A 16,055-nucleotide genomic window follows, 5' to 3' on the forward strand; every position below is an offset into this window, starting at 1 on the left:
CTCTGAAGGGTAGGTCACCTGGGTGTGAAACCTGAGCTGTAGATTCCCCAGGTCGGGGAGTCACTGCGGGAGACTGACTGAAGTACCAGGGAGAGTGGAGATGTGGAGGGTGCCTGGCCCCTCTCTGGGCAAGGAGTTCAAGCCTCAGCTCCCTCAGTGAGTGTGAGATTGTTAATCCCTCCCCTGCTTTTGCTTTAAATAGGAACACACTTGAGAAAGCTAGATTATTACCAGTATTCCTGAATTAAAGTGACAAGGAGTTATTTATAATGCTACCTAATCTTCTGCAAAGTTAACCAACAAGACATGAATTTGGGACATAATGTGGATCCTTGAACACTCTCCAAAGGGACGTGGATGTTCAGAGAGACCACATTTCAGTGTCAGCTCACCTCCGTGTTCAGTAACTGTCTTTTAAACCAAGTTACTAAGTTGCAAGGAGGAAAACCTGGCTTTTAATACTGGTTCCGTCACATCCTGATCCTGTGTGTGACCGGCACTTTCTGCATACTCTAATGCCAAGTGGACAGGACTGGATGAAAAGATCTACCTGCTTCCAGTTCTAAAATGCTACCATTGGAAGCATCGCTGAGTCGTAGGCGTCATACGTCCCAAGGGCTACTTTATTACAAGCGTGTTGCTATTTTGCTTTGTGTTGAGTGCCTTAAATGATGTGACATTTCCCTCAATCAGATCTGGCAGAATTCTCTAGCTCATGATACTACTTTCTTGTACTCATCAAGGCTATTAGTGAAATCACACCACTTTGCATGAATGTTGAATTGAATTTGAAGGCTACCCTTCCAACTTTGGTTAAAATCCCCTTAACTATTAACTTAGCAAACTGCTTTTTCTCAGAATAGACTCAGAGCAATATAAAGAAACATATCAATTACTGGGTAAAAGTGGGCTTATCAAGCCTTTTTTCCCCTGGCGAAACTGGTGCCCAGAGAAATCAAGTTAAGCATTCACAAGCGTCCAACTCGCCTCCTATCCACATGGAGTGATCAGAAGTGAGCTCTTTTTCTCCCCTCTTGCCCTCAGGTAGGCTTCTCCAAGAAGTAAATGTCAGAGTCTTGCTCTCACTGTGGGTCTTTGAGGTTTGCTAGAGATGGAAGTCCTGGTGCCGGGATCCAGGGATAAAGGAGAGGAGAGGCTGTTCGAAGGACCAGCCTGTAGGGAGGAAATGGAAAGGCTGGGGGAGCCCAGTTGGTTCTTCTTGCTTGGCTGAGTTGGTCAGGGCTCTCCAGAGAAACAGAACCAGTAGATGAGATGTATTTTTATTTATTGTCATTTCAAGGAATTGACTCGATTATGGGAGCTTGAAAGTCCAAAGTCCATAGGGCCAGCCCACAGACTGGAGTGGTAGGTGCCCAACATATGGCACTCATCTTCCCTACTTAACTAAGCTTAATTCTGAGTATCAATTAAAATTATTAGGTGACAGTATTTGTAATAAATGTTTCATTGTGAACACGTGAAATGATATCTGTAACAAGTAAGTATAGGGTGATAGATCCTCAGGGTAAGCAGCTCAACTTGCAAGTTGATGCAGTGACCACAGAACAGTGGAAACCTCCGAGTCCGTCCTCAGGCCCTGGGACCCGTCACGTGGTTCTCCTCGGACTCTCAGTCCCCTGGTGGGTCTCTGGGGGAACATGAGGCCCTGGCCAGGACCTTGAACAAAGGTTATTTCTGCTCTGCGGGGGTAAGAAAAAAGGGACAGGGGAGACGCTTGATCTTCAAGCAGCTACCACGTGGCAGAAAGCTCTAGGGCTTTACCTGCATCGCCTTGTCCAGTCATCGCAGGATCCTGAGGAATCAGACTGCAGAGCCGAGGCGACTCCCTCAGCCAGCAAGTGTTTGCCTGCAGCTGGCAAAGCTGCCGACGCCAGGCTTGGGGACAGAGCGGAAGGCAGAGGTGAGGTGCCTGCTCTCGTGGGATTTACGTTAGGACCAGACAGCTCGCTGTCCATGTGTCAGGTGATTGCAGTGTAATGCTTTCCTGGCCATCCTGCACAAATAGATTTTCACCCAGCAAGGCCGTCAAGAACTTCTAGTTCTCAACTTAAACCTCACTGAGGCTCTCCTTGCTTCCTTAGCCTTGCAGTGTACATATGCTTCCTGCAAGGTCAGTGTTTCCTTCTCAGTGTGGTTGCTTGTGTGATCATTGACTTCTCATCTGGACTCTGAGCCAAGTCCATGTCTGTCTTGTTCAGTGTATCCTGGTGCCTGGCACATAGAGGTGCTCAGTGCAGATTAGTTAACAAGGAAGCAAATGAAAGCCAGGATGGAGGCTGTACCCCTGAAAGCACTGCCTGGACTGGGTGCATAGCTTCAAAGGTGAATCCTAGGCTCGGGGTGTGGCTGGTAGGGAAGTCAGGAAATGAAACTGGTTTTGGTAGAATGGTCAATTTGATTAGAGTGATTTATTGTGGAAGGAAGGTCACGTGGAATTGTGTGAGGTGTTGCACTCAGGAGACTGGTGTACACAGAGTTTATTTTGGAGTTCTCTTTAGAACTGATCATTGACACCCTGAGCTTTTGTTGATGTTCAGGAAGAGTAGCAGGAGGGTGATGCCGGGGAGCTGAGGTAGATAAGGAGAGTAAATACCAAGTGGGCTTTTCACCCTTACCAAGTGCGTCACTGCCACGCAAAGGAATTGGATCCAAGCTGCCCCTCCTGAGTTGAAGAACAACTTGCCGCCAACCTCTATGAAATTGTCTTCCCTCTACCTAAGAAATGTTAACACGTTGTATTTTGGACATCATAGAATTTAACTATTCATTTCAATATGGATTTATTGAGCACCTACTATGTCCCAGGCACTTTTCCAGCTGCAGGGAGTACAATGATAGAACATAATCCTTGACTTTATGGTGGTGGGAGTTACACAAAAAAACAAGTAAGTTGATTTATATGTATCAAATGGTGATAATTGCTATAGAGAAAACGACAGTAGAATAATAATGTAGGTGCACAGTCCTTTCCTCCAAATCTTTGGGACCAAAAGTGCTTGAGTATTTGGAGTTTAGAAACATAGTATGATACATGTCCCGTCCACTAACTTCCTTAATGGTGGTACAGGTGGCCTCGGGTTAGCTTAGGTCAGCTTGTGTCACTGATGAGTTAAGAAGTTTAAGTTTTGCCATTACATAAAATGAGTTAGGTAATAGCTTAATTTCAAAGTTGCTTTTAGGTTGTTTTTAGATTTTCAGAGCTAACATGTAGTGCTTACTTTAGGTTCCAGGCACTCGACTAAAAGCACATTTCATACGCGCACGTACTCTCGTGTAATCCTGATAAGAATCCTGCAGCATCTCTGTAAATCCTAACCCTTTACAGATGGAGAAGCGAAGCCCAGAGCAGTTCAACAAGTGCCCGAGTTCCCGGGCACATCCTCAGGTGCTGTGCTGTTGGGTGGTAGGTGCCTGGGTCAGAGAAGGAGGCTGCTCATTGAATAGGGTGGTCAACAAACTGACGTGGTGACGTTTCAGCAGAGACGTGGAAGAGAGGAGGGAGCCATGTGGCTGCACGGCCACGGGAGAGCACTCTGGGCAGAGAGGCAGCTGGTTGTGTTTGAGACGCACAGTGGGTGTTGCTGGAGTGGGTGGGGTGGGCAGACGGTGGGGTCAGAGCAGTAGGTGGCATTTCGGTCAAGATAACCCTTTGTTGTGCCAGAGTGTCCTGCCTGCTGTAGGGTGTCCAGCAGCCTGGCGCTCGTGCTAATGGCCTTGTCATGGTGAAGGCCCCAGGTGCCCATGCTTTTCTGGACATCCCCTGGCTTGTCTCTCCTGCTGGGTGATGCTGTCATCTTTGAGAATAAATTCAGGGCTTTGTGAACAGCTGGTGTATGGTTGTTGCCGTTCTTTCATCTGATGCATTTTCCTGCTTTAGAGTAATGAGGGAGGGCTGTAGAGAGAACCATGGATTCTAGGCCAGATGAACAGATAATGCCAGCAAGTCTCACAGTCCGTCCACAACGTGGCAGACGTATTATGTTTTAAGAACTGGATTTTAGGAAAAGAAAAATACCTCAAAAGCTGCATACATTGAACTCCCCCTCCTTTTTTTTTTTTTTTGACTCTTTACTACTTTGATTTATTATTACCAATCCATGTTAATGTTCATGTTTGGGATAAATGGCTACTTTTTACTAAAACAAATTTCCCGGAAGAAAATACCAGTAGTAAGCAAGATGGGTGATAAGCAATGTGAATTTTGACTCTAACGTGATCATGAGACTTTTATTTTAAATAAGGCAGATCAGCCCACCCAAAGAGGTGTTGCCCTTCAAGGTGACCACCTTTTGAAGCTAGTTACTTTTACCAAAAATATTGCCATTGCTCAAATCCTTTTGCCACCCTTCGGAATTTCTTTCAAAGTGAACTTACATGCACGTTAACAAATAAGTATTGTTTCTTAACAGACATTCTTCTGTTCTGTGTCTTGTATTAGTTTTCTGTTGCCTTGTAATATGTTACCATAAACTAAGTGGCAGAAAACAATACAGATGTATTGTCCTGCAGTTCAAGAGTCTGGACACGGGTTAGCTGGTCCGCTGCAAGGGAGCGCAGTGTTGACCAGCAAGTATAGTGCCCAGTGTCGTACCTGATCTGCAGTGGCTCAGAAAATTTTGAATGAATATACATATGGTATCCCTCTTGTTCAGAAATGTTCATTTTCTGACTGCTTCTCAGGTTTTGTTTGTCTTCCTTTCTGTACTGTCCAGAGCACTGAAGCTTATTCTTAAGATCAATCTCAAATCTTCCCCTTTGAAACTTTTGGTGGCTCAGCAGACATGACTGTTTGTCCTTCCTGTTTCCACAGCACTTTTTGCCTGGTCCTTTTACATCTTCCTTGTTGGTTCTTTGGACGTCCCTTTGCCTCAATATATGGTGAGCTGCCTGAGAGCGGGTGTCAGATCTTACTCATCTTTATCCCCAGCATCTAACCCTAAGCAACAGCATATGGTCAAGGACCAGTGTGTATTTGAATCAGAGCCCCTTGCAAAGCTCTTCTTCCAAATAGGCTGTATCCACACCTAGTAGGACGAGAGTATGCCGAGCAAGTTTGTCTTACTCCTGTTCCCCAGCCCTCCTGGCTCCTCAGCCTCAAACCACTGCTGCTAGTTTCTTGGGTTTAATAGCTTTAACTCCATCAGCACTTTCAACCCCAGGTAACCTCAGGTGGGAATGTTACCCAACCAGCCAACATTACTATCGAGGAAGAAGCACTAAGGTAGAGTCCGAAGATCTGTGTCCTCATTTGGGGTTGCCACTTACCAGCCTCGCTGCTTAAATTTTGGAAAGTTTATTTCTAATCTGGGCCTTTATCTCACTCGTGGAGTGCTCTGAGAAGATGGTAGGAAGTAAATGTGGCCGTCACCTATTAAACTGTGACGTGTCACGTTAGTCGACCGCTTGGTTTCTAGTGGCTGCTGACAACCACGTGTTATTATTAAACTCACATTCATTAGCCCTCTTAGAGGTTCAAGAAAGCCGCTTATCGAGATCTTATCTGTTTTGTTTTTATAACGTGGGTGTGTAATATGTGACTTGAAGACTTCCCTTGGACAGAGCCTTTTCTGAACTCAGTGTGGTTAAAATTTGATTGCAATCACTCTATGTAATCAAGACAAGCGTATTCAGCCAGAAAACGATGTTCAAAGAAACTTAAAACCAGCACTTTTAGCTTGAACTTATTAGAATGTTATATTAGCCTACTTTTGTCTAGTTGCTTCTATAGAAAGCTATTTATAGCTTTTGATCCTACTGTGAAATCATCCTGTGTTTGATGGGCAGCCTGTTACGGAAATTATTGGAACATGATGACAAGTACAGTGTTTCAGTTTTACTGAAACAGGACTGAGCAGGCGAGAAGATGAGCTTGAAGCAGCAGCCTTGGCTGAGGAGATGGTGCCTCCGAGTAATTGGCAGACCCAGTGAGAACAATTATGAAAGCTGTGCATTGTGGGTGGGCAGGAAGCGATGGCTCTTCGCGTTGCCTAGCGACTGACAGGCATTGCAGGGTAGTCGGCATGAGGAGAAATGTTGGTGCTGCCACTTTGAGGGAAAACAAGACAAGTGCTTTGACTGCAAAAGCACTGCGGCTTTTTGAGGAAACATAAAGGCCGATCTCCCCTCCTCTGCTTTTTAACATAGCTGTGCGGTACTTCTCTTATGTCTGTCCCTTTGATTCGGAAACAAATAGACTTTCTCCTCTGTCTGAGTTTTTTGGTAAAAATCAAGTTGGATCACATGAAAAGATATTTGTAGATGTGATCGGGGTAGACTTGGTTGCCTGGCCCTGCCGCTCCAGGTACTCTGGGATGACTCAGTACTCCTCATACACTTTGTCGCAGATAATGGTCATCAGCCCTAGAGTCCACAGAGGACTTTCTTCATCTGTTAGAGATGATTCAGGGTCCCTCACTTTCTTGCATTGTGGTTCAGGGAGACCAAGGCCAGAGCATGCCCCCTTTCCATGCTTGTAGAAGCAAGTCTCTTGACGCTTTACCTTGATGGGAGAAAGCTGGAGGCCCCCTGACTTAGGGCCTCTAGACCCTTCGCACACTAGCATCGCTAGTCACGAGATGTGCCTGGGGCCTGAGAGGGGGAGGTATCTGGGAGTCCCTCACCAGGACCTGGCCTCCAGAGAAGATGCCTCACAAAGTAGGGCAGAGACATGTGTGGTGCGTGTGATATGCTGGCTCATTTCATCCTCCCAGTTGGGAGCTCCGTACTATTATCCCAATTTTAGAGAGATGAAAACTAAAGCATAGAGACCCGAAATAACCTGCCCTGGGTAGCCCAGTTGGCAAAGTGGTAGAGCTGGGACTCAAACCCAGAGAGCTGAGCGTGAATATTTCTTGCTTGTGTGCCAGGCGCTGCTCTAGGCATTGGTTCTGGATGGTGAGCAGGACAGGCATGGCCCCTGCCCACTAGGAACTTGTCTTATAGTTCATGTAGCCCTGTTGCCTTCTGCTTTCGGATCAGCCCTGCTGGCTGAGGCTCTGGGGGGAACACACAGCTCAGAAGCTCACAGCAGCCTCGGTTTCCTAAGGAGCAACTTGGCAGACCTGCCTCCCCTCAGCTAGCATCTTCCAGCGTTGCTGAGCCAGGCCTTTCCCTGCCTCCTTTCTCCCTGCCCATTACCCAGACGCCCCGCCCCCCTGCCCACTGCTTTGCCATAGCCTTGTTCACCAGTCGTGTTTCAGCTTTTGCCATAGCTGTCATTTGTGGCCCCTGCTGAGCAAGCTCACAGTGTGGTGTGACCAGTGCTGCTTTTTCCTTGCCTGTGTGTGTCCTGCCTCTGTTAGTCCGTGCGGCATCCATTCTGGGCCAGCAGACAGGTGGGGCTTGTGGCGCCAGAACAACGGGCAGAAGGGCTTGAGACTTTTCAGGTAGGGATCGCTGAGTGTTTTTGAACAAGGGCATGAGATGATCAACAGTGTTCTGTTAAGGTTACTGATTATGTCTGTTGTTGTTCAAGATTTTATTACAGAATGCAGGGTTTTTATGATAATACCACCACATGCTCTCTGAAGTCTAAGTGGAGCAGGTATTTTGTGAATTTAGAAACGGATGCAGAGCTGAGGCTGCTCATCGAGAAATAGTTGAACTGGAATTTGAACAGATCTTTCTTCCAAGTCATGTACTCTTTCTGGAATTGATTAATGAGATAGAATAGAGGAAATAAAGCGTGGAGGCAGAAAAACTCCCGAGAGACGTGCGAAGTTCCAGACACAGGACTGTAAAGGTGGCCACAGAATGGAGAAGCAGAGGGGCATTCACAGAGACCTTCTTACAGAAGAATCCAGAGGATGAAGGATGCAGGAACAGAGCGATGAGAGCAGGGCAGGGCTAATCGGGTTACCTGCAAGGTTGGGAACGGAACTTTCGGGGAGAGTCACAGAGGCCTGCAAACTTCCGTCAGACTTCCGTAGAGCTGGTCACTCACCCCAAGGAGGCTGCCCTCAGGCTGTCTCGGAAGGTCTTAGTGGAAACACCCATTTGCTCTGCAGCATCAATACCTGGTCCAACTGGCCGTGAGGCTCCTGAAAGTCAAGAACAGTTCTCAGAGGCTGCACCACTGTGGGACCCAGGGAACCAAAGGCGAGGTTCTTGCCTTCACAGACTTCGTTGGAGGGATCAGGGGAGCAGCCTTCTTCAGAAGCCTTTCAAGGTCTCTTACATAAATTGACCAGACACTGGCTGTTCATCAGACCTTTTGGTGTCACCTCGATATTAAACAGTCCACTGCCCACAGCCACACCCTTGCGTCTCAACAGCTCCTTCCCCTCTTCAGTCTGTTAACACCCCGTGGGAACCCAGGGCTGGGCTACATCAGTGGTTTCGTGCCATGTTCCTTGGAGCCCTCAGGGTTCTGGAAACCCCTTTCATAGCCCATTGTCCTGCTTTAAATGTTTCCTTTGAACAAAGGACTTTCCAGATTAAAAAATAAAAAGTTTAAAAACATTACAATAGATAATCTCCCAGAGCCTATTCTAACAAAATTTCATAGATCTCTTAGAAGTATTAATACTTTCCAAATTTTACCTTTATGCCTTGCAATTTCCTAAGCACTTTGACCTAGATTATTTTATTCATTCCTCATTGTAACCCACTGAAGTGAACAGATGGTGTTAAGCCCACATTGTAGACAAATTGGTGCCCAGAGGATGTACCCCCAAGGTAGCATCTGACCAAAACAGATCTTGCAGATCTGTTGCTCTTTTCAAGTCCCTATTCTGCCTTTCCACCGTAGGAGGTGGGCCACAATAATATAACGTTTCAGTAGAAAAATGAAACAGTAAACAGTTATAGCTTATCACATGGGTTACTATCAGATACATACTGGAATTCTTTGATACAGTGTTCTGAATACCAGTTTTGACCTAAACTTCATAAAGCAACTTCTGATTCTGCTTGACAGTATTTTTTGGTTGTTTTGAATTCTGGATGCTGATGTGATGACTTCTAAAACCCGTGTCCTTCAATTTGTGGGCTCAAAGGTAGATGGATCCTTTTAAAGACTAGGTCAACTGCTGGACTGGACTGTGGCATGGAGTGAAAGCTAGTCTTCCAATGTCAGATAGAAAGGGGGTCATGATATGCCTGTGAGCAAGGGACAAAGTGAGGTTGCAAGTGGATTTCTCAGAGTCTACTTGGTGATCTGTCAGTATTGTTACTTGCAAAAGGCCACATGCTCGTATTGTATCTCTTACAGTGCTCTGCTCTTGCTTATCTGTGGGAAAACATGGGCCATAATCATTTTTATTTTTCTCTTCCTGCTGGCATTTCTTTGTTAATACACACATATCTATAAATCACAATACCAGCCCCCAAAATACAGCTGATGTGAAATGTCCCCTTTGGTACTTAATCTCACAAGATTGTTGGACATCCACAGAATCGGTTTAATTTTAACCATGCTTTTAAGTTCCTGGCACTTTTTCACTCATATCTATATTGAAAACTGGGGGACATCTATCTGCATCAAGGGGACCAAAATCCTTTTGACATCCTTTACAAAACAAAATAGAAGCTCACCATATCTCTGCCTCAGGGACGTGTAGCATTTAAGATTGTTAAATCAGTGAAGCAATCTGATGAGTAATTTTTGGACTATAACCTTCTAGAATTAGGAGACCTGAATAGACCTGCCTTCTGGATAATTCCATTGCTTGATGGGTCACACCAGAGAGAAGGACCAGAGTCATCCCCTCATAAATTTAGCCCAGTATTGATGATAGTGATAGGTCGTATCTGTTAAGCATCATGTATGTGCCTGGGGCTTTGCACACCTTACCTGATGTAATCTGCACATCACCTTTATGAGGCAGGTGCATTAGCATACTTTACAGGCATGGATCTTGAAGATCAGCAGTGTTAGCTCTAATTGTGATTCAAATATGTGCGAGCTCAGATTCAGCTCTTACCCACTACCCTCCGATGCTTCCCATGCTTAATTGTCAACAATTAGACTCTTTCTCTGGATTTTATGGCTTGAAAGTTTTTAATTCCTTAGCCACAATGAACAAAATAGTCTTGATGAATTATATCTTCTAAGCCTTTGTGTATTAATCCCTTTTCTTGAATTAATTAGATGTTTCTTGCCTGTCTAGCATCTGCAGGATTCAGCGTTGGGAGACATCTGTGGGCTGGAACAGCCACAAACAGCTTGTTGAAAGAGCCGGAGTTTGTGGAGGAGGAAAGGGCTCAGATACCTACTGGAGTGGGATGGGTAGAAGGCATTGTGGACAAGGAAATAATGTTTGCAAAGATGTGGAGGCAGTCAGTAAGTCAACTCAGTCAAGGGTGGAGGAATCATGAAAAGGCATAATGCGAAGTAAGATTGAGAAGCATGAATTTGGTCAGACTGTGGAGGTTCCTGCATGTCCAGGCTGTGCATTTGCTCTATGCACGCTTCAAGAGAAAGGACTCGTTGATACTTAGAGAGCCACTGGAGGAAGACGTAGAATGAGAGACCAGAGTTTAGGGTGGGAAAGGCTGAACGAGGGAAATCTTATTGAAAGTAAAAGGATAGTACAAGGGTGAAAAGGCTTTTGATGACAGGCTGTACCTTGTGGATGGAGCCAACAATCCAAAATGCCTATGAATTCTGACCCGGACTGAGACTGTGGACAGAAGGGAATTTAGAAGAAAGCTGGTTTTCAGAGGGGGAGGAATACTGATAGTTTTCGGTTCTTGGAGTGTTGGGTTTGGCGTGACAATGTGACATCCCAGTGGAGAAATCCAGCTTGTGGTTGGAGATACCTGTTTGGAAATTGGATGAGAGATCAAAGCTGGACAAGTCTGAGAGTCATCTCGTTAAAGTAATGGTTGCAGCTGGTGAGCAGAAAAGTCCCCAAGGAAAAGAAGACAGTGGTTGAGCCGAGGGCAGGGCGTACATTTGGAGGGTACGGCGTGGAAGGGGCAGCGAACATGAGAGAAGCTGAGGCAGGGAGCCGGGCGAGAACAGAGTAGTCAAGCGGAGAGAAGGCCAAGGAAGAGAGAGGCAGTGGTGGAGAAACCACATCAGTGCAGCAGGGAGTTCTGCCACCCGGGGCTGGGTCACTCTCTGTTATGGGGGCTGTCCTGGGCATTGTTGGGTGTTTAGCAGTGTCCCTAGCCTCTGGAAAAGTGTCCCCAGACATTGCTAAACCTCCCCAAGGGGTAAAGTTGCCCCTAGTTGAGAACCACTGGTCCAGAAGAATAAGAAATATTTTTAAAACGCTGGGTTTTAATGTTGTTTGAGTGGAAGGCAGACAATAGAAAGTTGAAGTGGGAGAAGGGGAAGCTGTCCACACCATGGTTTTAGCCCAGCAAGACCCATTCCAGATGCTAATCTCCAGAAGCATAGAAACAAAGATCTATGTTATTTTGATCCATTAAGTTTGTGGCAGTTTGTTAGAACAGCAATAAGAAACTAATGCACACTGCTTATAATAAAAAAATACAAATAGCGTATTTTAAAAATGGATAATTGGCAGAATTAAGAAACAGATGTTGAGAATTATGGTTAAAAATACTGAACACCACTAGTAATCAGAGAAATCAAATTTAAATGAGATACATTGTGCCTATTAGATTAGCAAACATTTTCATGGATACTATCCACTGAGTGTTCTCAAGGATCCAAGAAAAGAGCCTCTTACAAGGGTGGGTGATGTCTAAGATAGTCTAAATAGTAAAGATATTTTAGAGGGAGATGTGACAGAATCCATGCAAATTAAAGATTATATCCTTGCATATACGTATATACAACATGAATCCTCTGCAGGGAGAATATCTTTCCATATTCCTCATGAAAATATTTTTCAGTACAAAAAGGAACAGCCCAAGGGCAATGCAGGAAAACCTACAGCAAATGCAGAGTAGATGGTGACTCAGTGTCAGTGCATGCCTGTGTGCGTGTGTGTGTGTGTGTGTCTGAGTGTGCGAGAGAGAGACAGGCATGTGGCTGGGGAGTTTAAGGGCAGGGTGACAGTGGCATGAGCTCGAGTTAGTCATTATCCCTCCTCGTCATCCCAGCTGCTCAGTCTACATCCTCTCTCACCTCCGCTGTCAACATTCTGTGTATTGCATCTGTTTGTGAGAGCATCTGCTCTCCCACCCCCGTCCTCTAGGACATGTGGTTAAAATCTCAGTCTGTTAGGCATCTCTGCACTCTGGGCGGCCACTGCCTAGATCAAGTGCCAACGATGGAGGGAAATGTATCAGCGGACACACTTCCCAAAGCAGCAGGCATCCTCGGGGATTCACACACCTTCCAACAGAATCTTGAAAGTAAACTCCATCAGCCACTCTGGTGCTCAGGCCGGGGTTGGCAGTGGCAGGTGATACTACTGCTGTCACCACGTTCTAGGCTTTTAGGTGCACGGAGCAGGGCTGGCCCAGAAGTCACCTTCATTGCTCCCTTCTCCTTCCTTGTGTGGCTGTTACCCCAATACGTTAGAGTGGATTTTATCTTTGTGGTTGGCTTTCATAGGTCGAGGGCTTGATCTAGTTAGATGTGAGGGTGGGCATCTCTGGTCATTGTAGACTATCATCCGAGAAGGGATTTTTCACCTCATCAGCTGAAATCCCTCATCATAGAGACAGGAAGCTAAGGCCTGGGAGGAAGAGGAGTGCCTTTGGGTGTGGCTGGGGCGAAATCCTCTCTCCTGAGTTGGGGTCCAGGGATCTGTTCTCCACATTGACCTTCCTTTCTTCTTCATGTCCCTTACATGGCATTCCTGTACTTTGCTAAGCTTTCTTTCAGGAGTTCTCTGTTAAACATTTTATGTATTACTGTATTATTTTATTTTGGCAGGGGTGAATAATTAAGTTTATTTATTCTTAGAGGAGGGACTGGGGAATTGAACTACCACTTGAGCTATACCCTCCCACTCTGTTAAACATTATTAGTTTATATTTACTCTGAAAGCTTTAAACTGTCAGACAAAATTCCCATATTGTGGGCTGAGATTAGATCTCAGATTACACCCACGCTCCCTAAGCTGAGGCAGAGAATCCACCGCACCTGAGCTCCTTTTCCATAAGGAGCCCTCAAACTACCCAGCCAAATAACTGACTGTTGGTCAGCTTAGCTGGGGATTTGGGGAAACAACACCCTACCCTGTGCTGGCTTTGTAATGCGTCAGTTTACCTGGGCTGAGCCACACTTTGCAGAATCCCTTTTCTTGTATGTTTCCAGTTAGGACGGGCCCCAAAGGAGACTCTCGTGGGGATTTGGAGGGTGGATATGAAGCCGCAGCGTTGTTACAGCCCATAGGTCGTCGCTTGGGCTGGCTCACCTTGTCAGCAGCTGACCCTGCATCTGCTCCATCCTCCCCTGGGTCCCCCTGCAGCTTCTCTGGCCCTGGGTCTCCCCAGGTGTGTGTGTTTAGCTGTGTGGCAAAGGGCCTGTAGCCGTGGCTTCAGCTCGTTGCCTGGGGCTCTAGCTTGTTGCCATCCTCCACTGTGCATTCTCCCTCCCTGGCTTCTGCCTGCCCTACAGACTTCAAGCTCCAGCTGCAATACAGACACTGCTTTGCCAGCTCCCACAGTTACTTACCTGACGTCAGATTCCTGTAAATTATACGTACTGTATATTTTATATACACACACATGTTCACACCTGAAGTGGTTCTGTTTCTCTGGTTGAACCATAACTAACACACCTCCATCCTCCAGAATCCACTGTCTTATTCACCATTACTTTCTTAGTGGCTTGGGTGGAGTGTCTGGTGGACAGTACCACTTTGGACCTCCAGAATCCTACCCTCCAGACTTCTCCAACTTCCAAGGGTTCTACACCCCAGGGAACACAAAGTAAATTCAAACCCCAACCCTCTTTAGTGATGAAGCACATCCAATACCCAGCAGCAACAGCAGCAGAAGAAAAGCCCAGCACTGGGGGAGAAGCAGCTCAGGCCAGCAGGAGACACAGGGGAAGTGGAAGAATGGGCAGAGAGGCCAGCACAGTGGACCTGACCTTGAGGAGCGGCAGTGGCCACAGCGGGAAGCCAGGACAGGCAGTGGACGTAGGTCCTGGATGGAGAAGATGAGAACTTAGAACTTCAGCATTTCAGGAGCAGAAGAGCTTGCTGTAAGCAGCCTTGTGGTGTCACTGCGCCTCTGCTGACACCAGCAGGTGCCCATCCACACACAGCGGGCAGTTGGAGTCTAGAAATATATACCCCACCTCCTGGCTGCCCTGGGTACTAGTGATCCGAAGGGTCCTCAGAGTGTAAAGAACTATTCAAGGAATATAGAGTTATCACCTAGATAGCTTGCAAGAGACTTTTAGTCTCTCATTATTAAAGATAGAGTTTAAGGTTCCAGACGCTTGGAATTCTGGTAGAAGCCAGATACGAAGGAGAGACTGGAGGAAACCATCTGAAGGTGTCCTCGTGGTCTGCGTGATCTTTCCCTTGGAATAAGCCCTGAGATCTTGGGTGATTGAGGAAAACGTGACTAGGGACGGAAGAATAAGAACAAGCCCTCCAGAAAGCACCTCTGGCCTGTGACGTTAGGCCGACAAGCTGAGGGAGTTACCAGAAAGGCGATGATGACCTAGAGAGCTGGAAAATAGTCCTAGGAAGCTTGCTCCCACCCCACGCCCGCTGGTTGGTTTTGCCACTGAACCTGTGTCTCTGCCCAGGAGGGCACTTCATATTACTCACAGGCGAGAGAAATAGAAGCAGGCTATCATCTTGGACTTTTAAGAAAACATTTCTTTCTAGAGTCATAATATCACTTTATGGTCAGCTTCCCACTTCCTTTGCGTCTTACATCTCAGCGGCACAGCACAGATTGTGATGTTCGTGATTGTGGCTCGTGGGCATCCCTGTCCTCAGTGTGGTCCATTTAGGAAGGCAGGGAGGTCTGTAAACACACTCCACTTTTTGGAGTTACTGCTTAGGAGCCTCCTTAGCTCTGATTTCTATATTCCTCCTTGTCTGTTTCCATAGAACCCTGAACAGAGATTGTTCTTGTCACCTTATTGATACCTGTTTCTCCTTGACTCTGACTCCCCAGACAGCAGTTCCAGCCCTTGATTCAGGAGAATACTTGATACTCCAGTGAATGAATCTTTAAATTCCGTTATCTATGAAGTCAGGCTTTTAAGGGGCTGAATAGCTGAGGTTTTACTCTCCATTCTAAAAATGAAATAGAATTTGGGTGAGCCTAATTGAAAACGTTTCCAGTGGGTTTGTGTTAATTACTTGGTGGATGAGAGCGCTCAGCTTGATGTGCTGCAGGAGGGAGCTGCTAAAGTCGAAGCCTCAGAGCTTTTTCATCTCAGCTCCTGCGCGTCCTGCTTCCATCCTGGTGCCTCCCAGCCCATCAAGGTCGAGCCTCCTTCCTCCCGCTGCATCGTGTGATTTTTTTTTTTAGCCATGTCCACATCTCTTTGCCCACATAAAACGTGATTCTAAAGGCACACTCTTTCTGGATACAAATGTGCCCTTGAAGCTGTTTTCTTTTGATAATAGAGATTAGCACTCCCTGGCCAAAAACAGAGGCAGAAAAGGGAATGTGAAGCTTAAGATACCACTCTGTAAGATGATACTGACATAGTTTTTTTAAAAATTAGAGTTGATGTATAATATTATTAGTTTCAGGTGCACAACATAGCAATTCAGTATTTTTATAGATTATATTCCATTTATAGTTATTACAAAATATTGGCTATGTTCCCTGTGTTGTACAATATATCTCTGTAGCTTATTTATTTTATACATAATAGTTCCTCTTAATCCCCTACGCCTGTCTTGTGCCTCCCCTTCCCTCTCCTCACTGATAACCACTAGTTTGTTCTCTATATCTGTGAGTCTGTTTCTGTTTTTAGATTCCATGTGTAAATAATAACATACAGTATTTTTCTGTCTGACTTCATAAGCAACCAGGTCCATCCAGGTTGTTGCAGATGGCAAATTTTCATTCTTTTTTATAGCTGATAATACCATACACACACACACACACACACACACACACACACACATCTTCCTTATCCATTCATCTGTTGATGGACGCTTAGGTTACTTCCATGTCCTGGTTAT

At 45.9% G+C, this 16,055-nt stretch overlaps 1 protein-coding gene across 4 annotated transcripts in view; it reads left to right on the plus strand.

The window, feature by feature from the left end:
- The window catches only part of TDP1 (tyrosyl-DNA phosphodiesterase 1), a 75,728-nt gene that overhangs the window by 33,785 nt on the left and 25,888 nt on the right, over positions 1 to 16,055 (plus strand). The gene's annotated exons all lie outside the window — the stretch shown is intronic.

The sequence above is a fragment of the Vicugna pacos genome, chromosome 6, assembly GCF_048564905.1.
Source record: "Vicugna pacos chromosome 6, VicPac4, whole genome shotgun sequence".
NCBI classification, from domain to species: Eukaryota; Metazoa; Chordata; class Mammalia; order Artiodactyla; family Camelidae; genus Vicugna; species Vicugna pacos.